General features: G+C 37.5%; 1 protein-coding gene across 2 annotated transcripts in view; it reads left to right on the forward strand.

The window, feature by feature from the left end:
* Positions 1-13,011, forward strand: part of ZFHX3 (zinc finger homeobox 3) — a 693,525-nt gene that overhangs the window by 243,013 nt on the left and 437,501 nt on the right. For both annotated transcript variants that reach the window (XM_075509294.1, XM_075509295.1), the window contains one exon: positions 216-272. The gene's annotated coding sequence lies outside the window, so the exon portion shown is untranslated. The remainder of the gene's footprint in view (positions 1-215; positions 273-13,011) is intronic.

Consider the following 13,011-nt stretch of genomic DNA (forward strand, 5'->3'; position numbering starts at 1 on the left):
ATGCATTTAAGATGCCAGTATTAGCATGATACCAATATATACTGGTGCGGAACCAAACTACTACTGTTGCAACCTCTCTCCTAACACACCTTTACTTTTAGACTAGAAAGGAAAGCCATAGGAGGTTTTTTTTGTCAGTCAAATGGACAAGAAAAAATTCTGTTTGTTCACATCCAACCCCTGCTGAATTTGTGTTTTTCATTTATTTGTGCTAGCTACTTTCTGGATTTATCCTGAACGAGAAGTGGAATTACTGAATTACTGCCCAGGAAGTGAGTATCCTGTGTTACATGCTACGGTCCAGTAGTCCTTCATATATGGTGAGAAAGCATCTTCCTTTGTATTTCCAAGCTGAGTTCCGAGTGCAAGTATTTAGCATTATTTAAATGAGTTTTATGTGAAAGCTGTCCATTTTTCAGCTGTCAGTCTAACACAGTCTGAAGGTGTAGGAATTGTGGCCACAGTGTGAGTTTAGAGCTTTAGCACATAGGTTAGTGAATTATGTATTTTCAGAACATAGCTCTATATTTGAGCATTTAAAGACCATACCACCAATAATAACTTTAGCAATAATGATAATCTTCATAATTTTTTTCTGGGGCAGCTGCAGCAGTAAGTGATCTGCCTGTGTTAATGGCCACAGAATATGTAGGTGATCTCTGTCTGAATATGCATTTTTGCAAGGAGAAGCTTTGTTCCAGACTCTTACACTGTCCTGGGAGAGTAATTTCTGAAAATATGATATAAATGCAAATCTGTGTTTAAAAATACTGAAACAACTGTGTGCATTAGCTGGTTGCTTGCTATGGTATATTGTTTCCGCAGTAAGTTTGCTGATGATGTAGACAGTATAATTTTATTTTGATGTATTCAAATACAATATGCAATATTATTTATGAGAATATAAGATTTATTTTTTCTTCATTATCTAGTAATAAGTATGCTTTGCTTCTCTGTCATCAGTGCTATGGTGGTCTACGTGCGCAGTTGAATTTTGGCCAAAATAACTTGAATTGGAGTGGGGAGTGGGAAAGAAGGCTTCTCTTCACTTTGGGCTAATGGTATAGACAGGTTTGTGGAATCACTGCAGCAAGTTTTAAATGATGTATGAAATGAAGAATTCCTGTCTGATGCACAGAGCGAGTACAGCCATTGCTGTCTATGAAATTGCTGCTGTGAGAGGCTATTTGTTCTAATACTGTTTCAGACATGCCAACTTTTAATTTTTTAAAAAAACTCTTATGCTTTTATGTGAAAGACATAAGTCTTTCACAGAAACAAAAATTTGTTAGAAAAATCTTTTAAGATGCTGCATCAATAAATATCCTAAGGAAGCTTTCGAGGGTTTTGTATGTTTTTGTTTGAGCCTAAGCAGCATTACTTTACAGTATGACATACGGATATGATGTTGGTGGTGAGAATGCTTTGAACTCTCCTAAAGTGAGAATTTTAAAAGCTGAATGATAGGATTCAAGATCAAGAGTCCAGTGAAGTAGTTTGAGAGGTATAGTGGGTTTAGGAACTAGAGTGGAGGTAAGAGTGATATCCAGCAGGGAATCCAGTGGGGTGTGCCATATATTTGCATGGTTGATAGAGAGTAGGAACTCTTGGGCAGTGATAGAAACAGAACCTTCTTTTTCAGTTTTCCTTCTTAGTCACCCAAACTTTTTTTCCTGCACTTAAAGACATATGGCTCCTGTGGGGAAAAATGAGATTATTTCGATTAAAGCATACATACAAGAGTCCAAAGTAACATTGTTCTGGTTAGTTAAACATTTGCATTTCCTAGCATTTGAGTTTGATAAGTCTGTGGCATTCTGAAAATGTAGTTTTGAAATTTTATTTAAGGAATGTGTGCATAGGTAACTACATACATGTAAAATATCCAGAATTATGTGTATATAGTGTAAGAACACAGTGTAATAAATATGTCTATTATAAATATGTCTAGATAAGAGGGCATTGTGGCTGGTAAAAGTATTTGGTATATGCAGAAAGAGAAAGCCTGGAGTTACTTAGTTTGAAGAAACGTGTTCTCGTGACTTCCTAGAGTCAAAAAAGCAAATGCTGCCTAGGCTTTTTCTTCTGAAAACATTAGCTGGTTCTTTTTTAAATATATGTTAATCTTACCTCCCAGCTATATCTATTTACACTTTGTTATAGGCTTATGGTTACTGTAGAAACTATATATTAATTAACTGTTTTTTAATCTAAATTTTTAAAATCAAATAAAATTCTTTTAAACCACCAGAAATTATAATCTAGTGGTGTCAGTTAGTTTCAGGGTCTTTTCTCTAGTGGCTTTACTGCCCTACTGCTAAGTCTGTTTGTTCTCAGCTTTCCTATGCAATATTTCAGATAATTGTGAAAGTATATGAAAAACCTGCTGTACTGCTCTCTTTCACAAAGCTTTCCTATGGCAGAAAATCTAAAAAATTGGCTCTGATAGGACATCCATGTCAAGCACATATCAAATGCAGTTGTTTTCTTAAAGGAAAAAAAAATTATGATGAATAACATTTTGTCAGATGAAAACACTCCCCCCCCAATCTTGAAAATCTCAAAGATGCAAAAGGACTTCTGTATCATTTATGATTCATAAGTGGATCAGCGTTATTAAAGTCCACAGGAGCCCTTTGTTCATTTAGTCAGTCAAAGAGCTGCCCGTCACTCACTGTTCTGTGCAGGAGCATCCTTCTGCAGGTTTCGACTGTTTATTCAATAACTCCTTGGTGTAAAAAAATCAACTAATTATGCCACTGAAGTACAAAGATTATTAACTCTAGAAGATTTTTGTATCTTACTTTTATAGACCCACCAAAAGTGCTCTCTCAAGCACAGGAAGCAAGTTACAGTACCCTTTCTGCATAGAGTATTTGTAAATGTCTGTCTCCAAGCCTCTTATCATATAATTTTTTTGTGGTTTTAAATTGCTAGTGGTCAGGATTTTTTATGTTAATATTGAAAACAATTAATACTGGAAGGAAAATATTTTTTATATTGTGCTACCAGGTTTCTTAGAAAGGAGAAAATACTGTCTGAAGAAATTGAAAGCACTTTCATAAATCTTGCTTCATTATTTATATTAAATTTTTTTTCGTATTTTCACGTTGTGTTTCTTTTCTCTAAAAACACGTACTTCCTAACAGCTTTGCTGTTCTATGCTCATGCAAGCAACCTTTTAAGTGGTTAGAAAGAAAAAGGATTGTAAGGAGGCGACAGCATATAGACAGCTTTTAAAGCCAGCATCCAATTTGTTTGTTTTCATGATAGTCAGTATTGCCTGTTTCTTAGTTTCTCAATATTGTTTCCTTCATTCAATATCTGGGACTCCAGAATTGCCTGACTGATCCATCTAGTCGGATTTCCCATCTTCTGTGCTATCCTGTCAGAGTAGGAATGCAAAACTCAGTGAAGTGAGGAACAAAACCCTACGTTCACTGATGCTGGATCATACTTTCGTATCACCAGTGCTTTTTACGCCCTCCTTTCTCCAGGTCTCCCACACCAGGATCCCAGACTGTGCTTCTGGTATTTCATTCTCCTCTGTTGCACACACCCGAACTCCCTGCTGCAGTTCCCGCGTGTGCGAGCCTGTGCTCCGGCTCTCCAGCTCTCTGTGTTGTTCAGGTCTGCTACTTTGCTGAGGATCAGGTTCAGAAACTTTTGTAGGCACTGTGGAACAACCCACTGCTGTTAGGTAGCCTGTTGTCGCTGTGTTAGCAGGAGCGGGTTGTTCAGAGAGCTGGCTGCCAGCCACCTGCTGCGTGGTGAATACCGCTGCTGTAGCCGGTTGAGGTAACCGCTTACCAGGAATCGGCTTTTACGAACTGCAGTAACTGTGCATTTGGCTGTGGTCACGTACCTGCCGTTTGGCTGGGGCACAGCAGCTGGTTTCCGACAGCTGATTCTTGGTGAGTGCTTCTTTGCAGCATCTGCTTAGCTCAGAGTAAGCAGTCGCAGAGAAGCAGCCACTGCATATAGCTTAGTAACAGGGGGGAGCAAGAGCTGGTCTGCTCAGTGGTCCTGCTATCTTCAGCCTCTCCAGCTCTAGGTAGCCCATTGCGTGATGGCCAAGATGGGTGGTTGTAAGCCGCTGTAGTCACCTTTCAGCTCCTCACTAAAGCTGGCTCTGTTTATACAGTGAGGAAAAAACAGAGCATCAAACAGAGAAGATTTTTGTCCTCCTCTTGTTCTCTTTTTTTGAGTTGTCTTGGGTCAAATTACTGAATTTCTTTGTATCTTGGGCTTACTCTTTGTTTTAAAATGTTTTTAAATCCGTAGAGGGCAATTACTCTTTTTTTAAAGTACTGATTATTGTTTCAAGTATTTGTTAGTGTACTAAAACATGTTTTTCATACTAGAACTGGTTCTGCATTCCAGATTATAATTTTCTCTTGGCCTTGAAAGTTGAAAATGAAGGTGTTACCTTTATGCTGATTTAGTGGAGATAACATTTTTTATGTTTTATTACAAATATTAATTCAACTTTGCTTTACTGGAAATGCATGATTTTGGAATGCATATACTGCGGAAAAAAGAAATAAGGGGTAAAGTGATAGTCGCATGGCAATTATATAGTAGAATGTTATAAAATAAGATGCAATAGCATGAATAAAACAGATAATCAACCTTCTTTTTACTAAAATTGTTTGACACAAAAAAAGCTTCTGCTTGGTTACTGCAAAGCATTTAATACAGAACCCTGAACTGGTTTTGTCCAAATTTGGGTGCGGATACTAGTCTCTGAAAACCTAATAGAAATAGCACTAGGAATTGTGACTTAAATTTCTAGCATGAAAGAAGTACTGCTTATAAAGGAAAAAGTTTTTCTTCTCTGTGATAGCCAATAGATTGCTTCATCTTGCTGTCATTTAGCTGAGCTTCTTAGCAGATGCTTCAGAGCTGCTTATGGCAAACCCCAAATCTTTAAATTTGTTTTGGATGAAATGGAAGAATAAAAGTAGTCTACTACTTAATTTCTGCTTTATTTCAAAATGGCAAAATTTTGGAAATTAACAAGATTTATTGGTGAAATAATCTGGACCGATGGATTTAAGAACTTGCGTGTTGGCAAGTCAGAAAGTGTGTTGTAAGTCAAGGGTAGAAATGCTATCTGGAAATCGCATTTGAAGCAGAAGGGAAGAGCGTGCAGGAATGGGCTGTCAACCTACCTGTAAAAGAAACCCTTTCAAAAAAAACCTTGCATACCACCCCCTTCCCCCCCCCCACCCCCCCAATACAGAGTAATGGGAAGTCAATAAATAATGGGAATCTTGTCAGCACAGGCAAGTTACAAATTGTAGTAATCAAGTGGAACAAAATCATCATTACCAAAAAAAAAAAAAAAAGTTAATAGCCAAAGATTCCATAGTCTCCTAACTGAAAAGAGAAGAACTAGCAGAGTGTTAGGATGGGCTGAAGGACAGCTCAGGCTCGTTCAAGACTTCTTCAGCACTAAAAGGGTTAATGTGCTCTAAGTTGGATGGCAGTGTCCATCCAAAGATTTTGAAAGGACTGCCACATAGAGCTGTATGTTCTCTATTACAGGCTGATTTTCCTTAGTATAAGAAAGGAGAATACTGCGGCAACATGAAGGAAAGAATTAAAGACAGGAAACTTAATGGAAAAAGGAGTAAAATGAACTTGCCAAAGACTGACTGTTCCAGAAACATTTAGTTTCTTCCTTTAATACTAAAAAATATTATTAGTAAAAAGTGCTGCAAGCCTGTCCTTTCCTGAGTCCTGTAGAGCAACTGATATACTGACACCATGGAAAATATTTATTTCAAAAGTAGAAGATTGTTTGTAAGAAGTGTAGTGCAAATAAAAGAGTTTTTGTGTGCTAAAAATGAATTTATCAGACTGGATGGAAGTGACTTGTTCCTCAAAGACCAACCTTTTCTTAAACTTCTTATGTGTAACTCTCCTATAAAAATCACACATGGATTACTGAAATTGGGCTGAAGACCCAATGCTGAGAGATGCTGTTAACAGAGTGAAAGTTTGGGACGTTAAATAGGGATAACTGGATGATGTTGAAGAGATAATGAAAATAAGGTGAAATCTAATAGATTCTAGTAGGAATAGCTTTTGCTGTTAGCTGAACATATAGCATTTGCTAGGGACGAGGGTGTGTTAGCTGCAACGGTACGAGTGTGCCACCAACGTGATGCGTTAGTGAAAGAGCCAAGTGCAACTCTAGGATGCATGAAGGAAAAAGTAATTCCAGAGAGGTTAGCAAAATACTAGTGCTGTTGTAATAGCAACTGGCAAGAGCGCATCTATTTACAGAGGAAAAATGTCGCAACGTGAAATCGGGACTATCTTTTAGATGGAGAATAGTGCACAGGGGATCTCTGTATCTAATCATTACTCAGGGCTGTAACAATTAACATTGAGTCTTTGAAGAAAGACTTTGTTTTTCTTTAACAAGAAAAGTACGGTAGGTCATTTCTCCTAATGATGCTCTCTGAATGTGTTCGATATAAATGATTTGGTAATCTGACAAATAGGAAGAATAACGTGAAGTGTAAGATTACTTTTTTTTTCCCTCATGAAATGTGTTAGAGATACTATGACACTGGTAGCAGGTGGAAGAAGAAAACAGTTCTTGAACTCTTCACTAAATTGATATATTAATCGGATTGACTTTTCCAAAAAAGAAAGAAGAGTCCCATTTTGCTTGGACTCTATCTTTCCTATTTTCCTTTTTCAGAAATAGAAGATTAGGAGGTGTCTGCACCAATGTGATAAAATGTTCCCGCGAAATTGTATTGTATTTTCGCCCTGAGTTGCTGGCGAAATGAAGTTGTTCGCTTTCAGTGCTGCTTTGTTTTTGACCCCTTTTTGTGAATTCTCTGAGGAAAGAAACATATTCCCATCTTTTATAGTAATCAAATTTATCTGGCATCTCTCAGCCTCTTGCATTACTTATGCTACAGTTGGCCGGCCTTGGGAAGGCTTTAGCGGGTTTATTTATTTATTGTTCTAAAGTGAAGGTTTTTGACTTGAGGTCCCCATATGGTCCTAGGGGATTTTAAGAGAAAAACCGAAAGTGCTTTCTGCCATTATTTTGATATAGTTATTTTCTGTGGATCTATTAAAAAGCCCCACACCACCCAAAACCTAAACAAACCTCCCATGGGTCCAAACTCCCAAAGAAACACTCAGCTATTGAGAGAGAGAAGAAAAAACGTGATTCTCTTAGTTGCGCTGGAAACGTTCTCATCTTGTTGTGAGGTCAGTGAGGCTGAGGTCATTGCATTTAGTTTCAGTGAGAATTTCAGTTTCACAATTGTCCGTATGTGCTAATGAAATTCTTAAACATGTCTAATAGCTTTTAATGTCCCTGTGTTTAGTAAATTGCATCACAACCTGTAAATATTCACTATCTGGGGCTAGTTGCTATGAGACTAGAAACTCCCTTAAATCTTACTGAAGGGAGAGGATATGGGCAGTTACGTTCCAGTGGAACCAGGCAGCTTTTGTAGTTCATGTATTCAGTATTTTGCTCTAAAGCCTTGTGAAAAATAGCACTTGAATGTTCAGGAAACATAGATGAAAATTCAGCATAAACAAAATTGGCCCTTGTCCTGTTGGCTGATGGCATTTGTGGGAAGCAAATTGCATTTTTGTAAGAATGATACACACTGAGGCATGTATAGTAAAGAAATATATATATTAGATGTGTAATCAGCAAGCAGTCTTTTCTCTCTCCCCTTCTCAGTCAAACTGGACATGATGCAAACCATCCTGGAACAAATGACTTAACAACATTTCAGGCTTCTTACAGGCTCAGAGTTTACAACTGGCTAATATTTTGTTAACGTGTTTTGCTTTTTGAAATGTCTTTAAAAACAAGCAAACAAATACATTTCGAGCCGAGTTTATTTTCCGAAAGTGAACTAAGTTTGAACATCGAGATTTGAATGTATAAAACAAACACTGAAGGTGCCCTGGGGCGTACCACAGAGATTAAATGAAATCAAAGCACTAATACTGAGATGGGTAGTTTTTTGTTTAAAGGTGAAACAGTTGTTTTTGCAGCGGTGCACTTGCAGCTTGAGTCTGCTGAAAACAGCCAGTGGGGAAAAGCAGAAAGGAATTGACAGTGTTACAGCGGGCAGAACTGCGTGTACTGTGAAACCCGGGGTTTATTGGCTGCTGCTTGCTATAGAGGCTCCACAGAAGGTGTGAGATACACTACAATTAGGTATTTTAATTAGTCCTGAAAAGTGTAGTTTGTTCAGTAATTTAATGTTCTTGTAAATATTATTTATAGAAATATATAAGCATGCATCTCATTTAAAATATTTTGCCTCTTTTCCAAGGGACTTTCCTAAGGTACTGCTTTTGCACATTATATGATAAACAGGACATTTTCAGTCATCGCAACTTTGATCTTAATGTTCACTAGATTTAAAAACAAACACAGCTTGTATACAAAGTCTCAAATGTTTCACTCGTCTTTGGAATGTTTTTGAAGATGTACCCCACAGTATTGACTGTTACAATCTTGGGCAAAAGAGGGAGCAACCTCTATTATAAAACACAATGATCACTTAGAAAACATGTTGCAATAGTATTAAGTTGAAATGGAAATTGAAAGCATGAAACTCAAATTTAAGACAGACTGTGAATGAGAAAGTCAGCCTGAAGAGTATCACTAAAGATCTGAGAATAGTGCATTAATATTAGTCTTCTGCTTCAGCTCAGTGTAGTATCCCCTTAATTTTTTTGTGGTTTAAAATAGATTCTCCAGGCTAGTCTTTAAATTAGGTTTAGACAGAGGGAAGTCAGCAAAAGGCAAAGAAAAGCAAAGAAAGGCAGTGCTACATAAACCCAAGATTTTTGTTGAATATACTTTGTCTTTTTCTGAAAACGCATTTCTTTTAGCAGAATGTCTATTGACCACATTCAACTTCGTGACAGCTTCTTCTGTAACTTCTGTTTCTATTGCTGTTTGTTCATCAATTTATTTCTATATTTGAAAAAATGAAATGCTGATTATAAGGGAAATAAAGCTGTACTGGGGTATCATCAATTATTTTGCTTTCAAATACGATTTATTTGACTAACAACCTTAAAAGCTTTGACTGATTTAATTTTATTTTATGCTCATGAAATCCACAGAAGGCTGACCTAACCATCTTCCTCATCTTCTGCTTTGTAAGTCCCAAATGGTATTCCTCCTCTGATTCTTTGAGCCTACAAAATTTTTCTTAGAGGAGTAAACAATGATAGTAAGAAAATGTTCATATGACATTTTAGATGTACATACCAGTGTAGAGGGATTTTTATTGCAAGAGAAAAATAAAAGCCTTGTCACCTAAACTGCTAATTATGTTTGATAAATGTATGGTATATATTTAATGCAAAGAGAATTTAGGAAATAATACACCTTGTGTAATTACAGCGACCGAGCTACTTCCATCAATCTAATTTTTCTGATTTGGGTTCATTTGCATTGCATTATTTTTATTAAATGAGCTTTCAGTGGAAGCCCTGCTCCCTGTCAAGAAGAAGAATCAAATACTGAAATATTTCAACGTGCATAAATCCAGTTTGCGCATCACATGCATCATGCATGGCTGCTCCATCGCAGTAGGAATGCATACACACTCATAACAGACATGCAAGCATGCACAAATATGGCCATTTCACACAGGTAGTAAAGGTAGCAGCTGAAAAAACGTGCCTGTACAGAGTAAATATACGTAACTTCCCCTGTCTTTGGTGGTCTCTACATGTACACGTGGTTGATTGGAACCACAACAGTTTTCTAATGCCATCCTCAGTGCAGTGGAGACATTTGGTACGGCAGGGTAGGTTCTGAAACCCCCTTCCATTGGGAAGTTGGCTACGGTTCCCAAACAGCATGTTCCAAGGAAAACTGGGCTTCCTCTTGCAACACTGCTCCGGAATGGTCTCGGTTCTCCTAACCTGATCGTATACTTTTGTTGTTCTGATATTTTCCAAGTAGGAATGAAATCATGTTGTATTGGTTATGGTGCGTTAATAAAATAATTTGCCGACTCCACAGAGTGGGCTGTTTGCCCCTCTCTTATAAAGTGAAGTAAAGGTGTGATTGGGACAGGTGGGAAGAGAGACAAAAGACACTTTGTTACAGGTGCACACAAGTTCCTGTATCACAAATGGAATTTTGTTCACTTCTACCCATTAATGCAACTTGTCCAGCTTCACGCAGCACGTTACCGTTCTGACAGTTTTACTCTAACCAGGAAGATCTGATCGTTCTGCTCCCCCCTCCACTTGTGACACAAAATGCTGCTGCCGATCCAAAACAAGATACTTGTGATCTTAATTAGTATCCCAGAAATGGAGTAACTGTGTAAAGATAACTGTCATACCTTGCTCTTTCTGGTCTTTTTCTGTCCTTTCCATCTCTGCAGTACTTTTGTGCTGTCACTGTTTTTCCCCATAATGCAGTGTTGGAAATCTCCTATCTGATATTTAGTGAAAAATAGCCTCTCTTCCCTAATCCTCATTTCCTCCCACCCAATTTCCAAGCTTCAAATTAAAAAAAAAATAATTTGGAAACACATTTCTAGTGACAATACTGCTAACTCTTACAGTGTATGTAGTCATAATTATTATTGAAGATGAATATAAATTTAGGTTAGTATATATACAGTTTTATTTAATATTTTTCTTATTGTTACCTGCTATGGTTAATTTTCCCTTTGTTGCTCTAGAATGGACTTGAAAAATAGAACATTGATATTACATTAATAATTTAATGGATGAGAGTTGAAATAATTCAGATGGAGCAAACAACATATTTTCAAATACGAATCCTTTTATGTAGTATCCAGAATTGCTCTCTGCTGTCAGTGTATGTGAAGGTGTTGAGACACACTAGAGTCATGCAGGGTCTCTCATCTGGTTTTCTCTTCCAAGGGAGGTTGTTTCCAGGCACCTGCCTTTTGTGTCTCGCATTTGTGTGAATTTAGGATCACTTCTAAATGTTTGCAGTCATAATATTTACAGTATGTTAATTTCCTAATTACATTAGGAAGCGTTCTTTTATAAATAAATGCAATGTGTTTGTAAATGTCTGTAAGAGAAACTTGCATCCACAAATTGCTCTTGATAAGGCATTTGTGAGTAGTGGTGAGCAGGCAGGGAGAGTTACTGGGGAAGGGTGGGATTGTCTCCTAGCAGTTGTCTTCTCACAGCCATGCTTTTATCTCTGGTATCTCCCTTCCAGACTTCATGAGCATATAAACTTTGGAAACAGGAAAAATGTGTCCTTTGTTATAGTTGTAGCACACGCAGAGAGAAGGAATGCTGAAAGAGGGAGAGTAAATAAATGTTTTGGCTGTTCAGAGACCTGCTTCCTGCTAACCGTTAATACCATGCTCTTCATATTATTTGTTGTTCAACTTTAGTTTGTCCTCCCAAAGGCAGAAGCTTCTAAACCACTGATTCTTCAAGTACCACCTAGTCATCTTTGTATTGTAGCAAATTTGGGTGAGAAGCCAACTTCTCAAAAAAAACCCGACGGAATAAAATGGCCACTGATAGGAGAAGCAAAGAATGGAAGGCGGTTCAATTTGCCATCACAAGGTTTTGTTGCATAGTACAGGTATTTGACTGGGAGAGAGAAACAAATGTGGAAAGAGAAACAAAAATCCAAAGAGTAAAACCAACTTGGTAAAGAGGAAGAACACAAAGCAGCAGTATTTGGGAAATGAGTGTCCAGGGACGACAAAGCTGGAGGCCAGTGAAAAACCCAAAGCAACCCTTTGAAAGAGGGGAGGGTGTCTGAAACGCTGAGATTTGTCAAGATGCTCAGGAAACTGTTTTGAATATTCCTGCATTTAAACAAAATTAAAAGAAGATGCTAATACTGTATGTCAGCTGAAGGACCAACAGTAAGCTGTCGACTGCGGCATTCCTACAGTGGAATGCACGTCTAAGATGAAAGGCAAAGAGACTGTGGGTAGGGGAAGGCTGTGGGTAGTGGCCGTGTGCTCTCCTTTAAAATAAATCCGTTCATCTTTGTGTCTGGAAAGAACAGTTTCTGAAGGTTGCGCTTAGTTACATCTACCACATCAGTGTGATAGGTTAACGTCCTACTTTACCCTGAATCAAAGAAATGTTGATCATATGGCAAATTTATGACTTTCCCTTGTCTCGGAATCAGTGTTGCTTCTCTCGGGTACCTTAGATGGGACTCTCCAAAAGCAGAAATCTTGGTACTGCAGGTTATCCTATAGTATTTCCAAAACCACACTCAGCAGTCTCGAGCACTAGTGGTAGCGGCTGCTGAAGGGTTGGACAGCACTGGATGAATTTTTATGAAGCAGCTGTCATCTGTCCTGTGGAATTGTGTAAGAAAATAAGAATAAAATTTGCAGGTTTTATTTGCCAGTTGACTCTTTGTAACTGCCCAAGCAGTTCTAGAAGTAAAATAAAGTGAATCTTGTAACTGTAAGTTCTTACTGCTCCCCCGATGAAACACTCTTCTCACACGTGACCCTTTTGCAACAGAGTGCAACAAACAAAAGTAAAACGGTTTAATTTTTTCAGAATGGTTCTACTCAGTAACAGATTAGTTAAAGTTTGGAGAATTTCCTCTAAAAGGACGCTGGCTGCAGCTTTGATTACGTCAAAATAGGTGGACGATATTCCACGTAACTTCACTTAGTGTAATGATTAATATTAATAGATAAAGACTTTTTTCCCCTTAAAATAACTGCAATTCATTAAGTCCAATTCATTGGCAAGAAAGCTGTGAACTGATTGTAAACTGTTAAGTCTTAGAACTAGTTAAAAATACTTCATCATGTGTACCAAGTGCATTAATTCTGTGGAAAACGAAAAAAAGAGTAAATAATTTCCATTAGTTTAATGGAAATAATGAGATAATGGCAGAGTTTCTCTGGTGTGTAATAATTACATGTTTTACTTGAAGAATAGGATACTGTAAAGAACTACATGTGGTTACTGCTAGTGTAAACACTCAGGTTTATTAAAGTAAAA

Source organism: Mycteria americana, chromosome 8 (genome assembly GCF_035582795.1).
Source record: "Mycteria americana isolate JAX WOST 10 ecotype Jacksonville Zoo and Gardens chromosome 8, USCA_MyAme_1.0, whole genome shotgun sequence".
Classification (NCBI taxonomy): Eukaryota; Metazoa; Chordata; class Aves; order Ciconiiformes; family Ciconiidae; genus Mycteria; species Mycteria americana.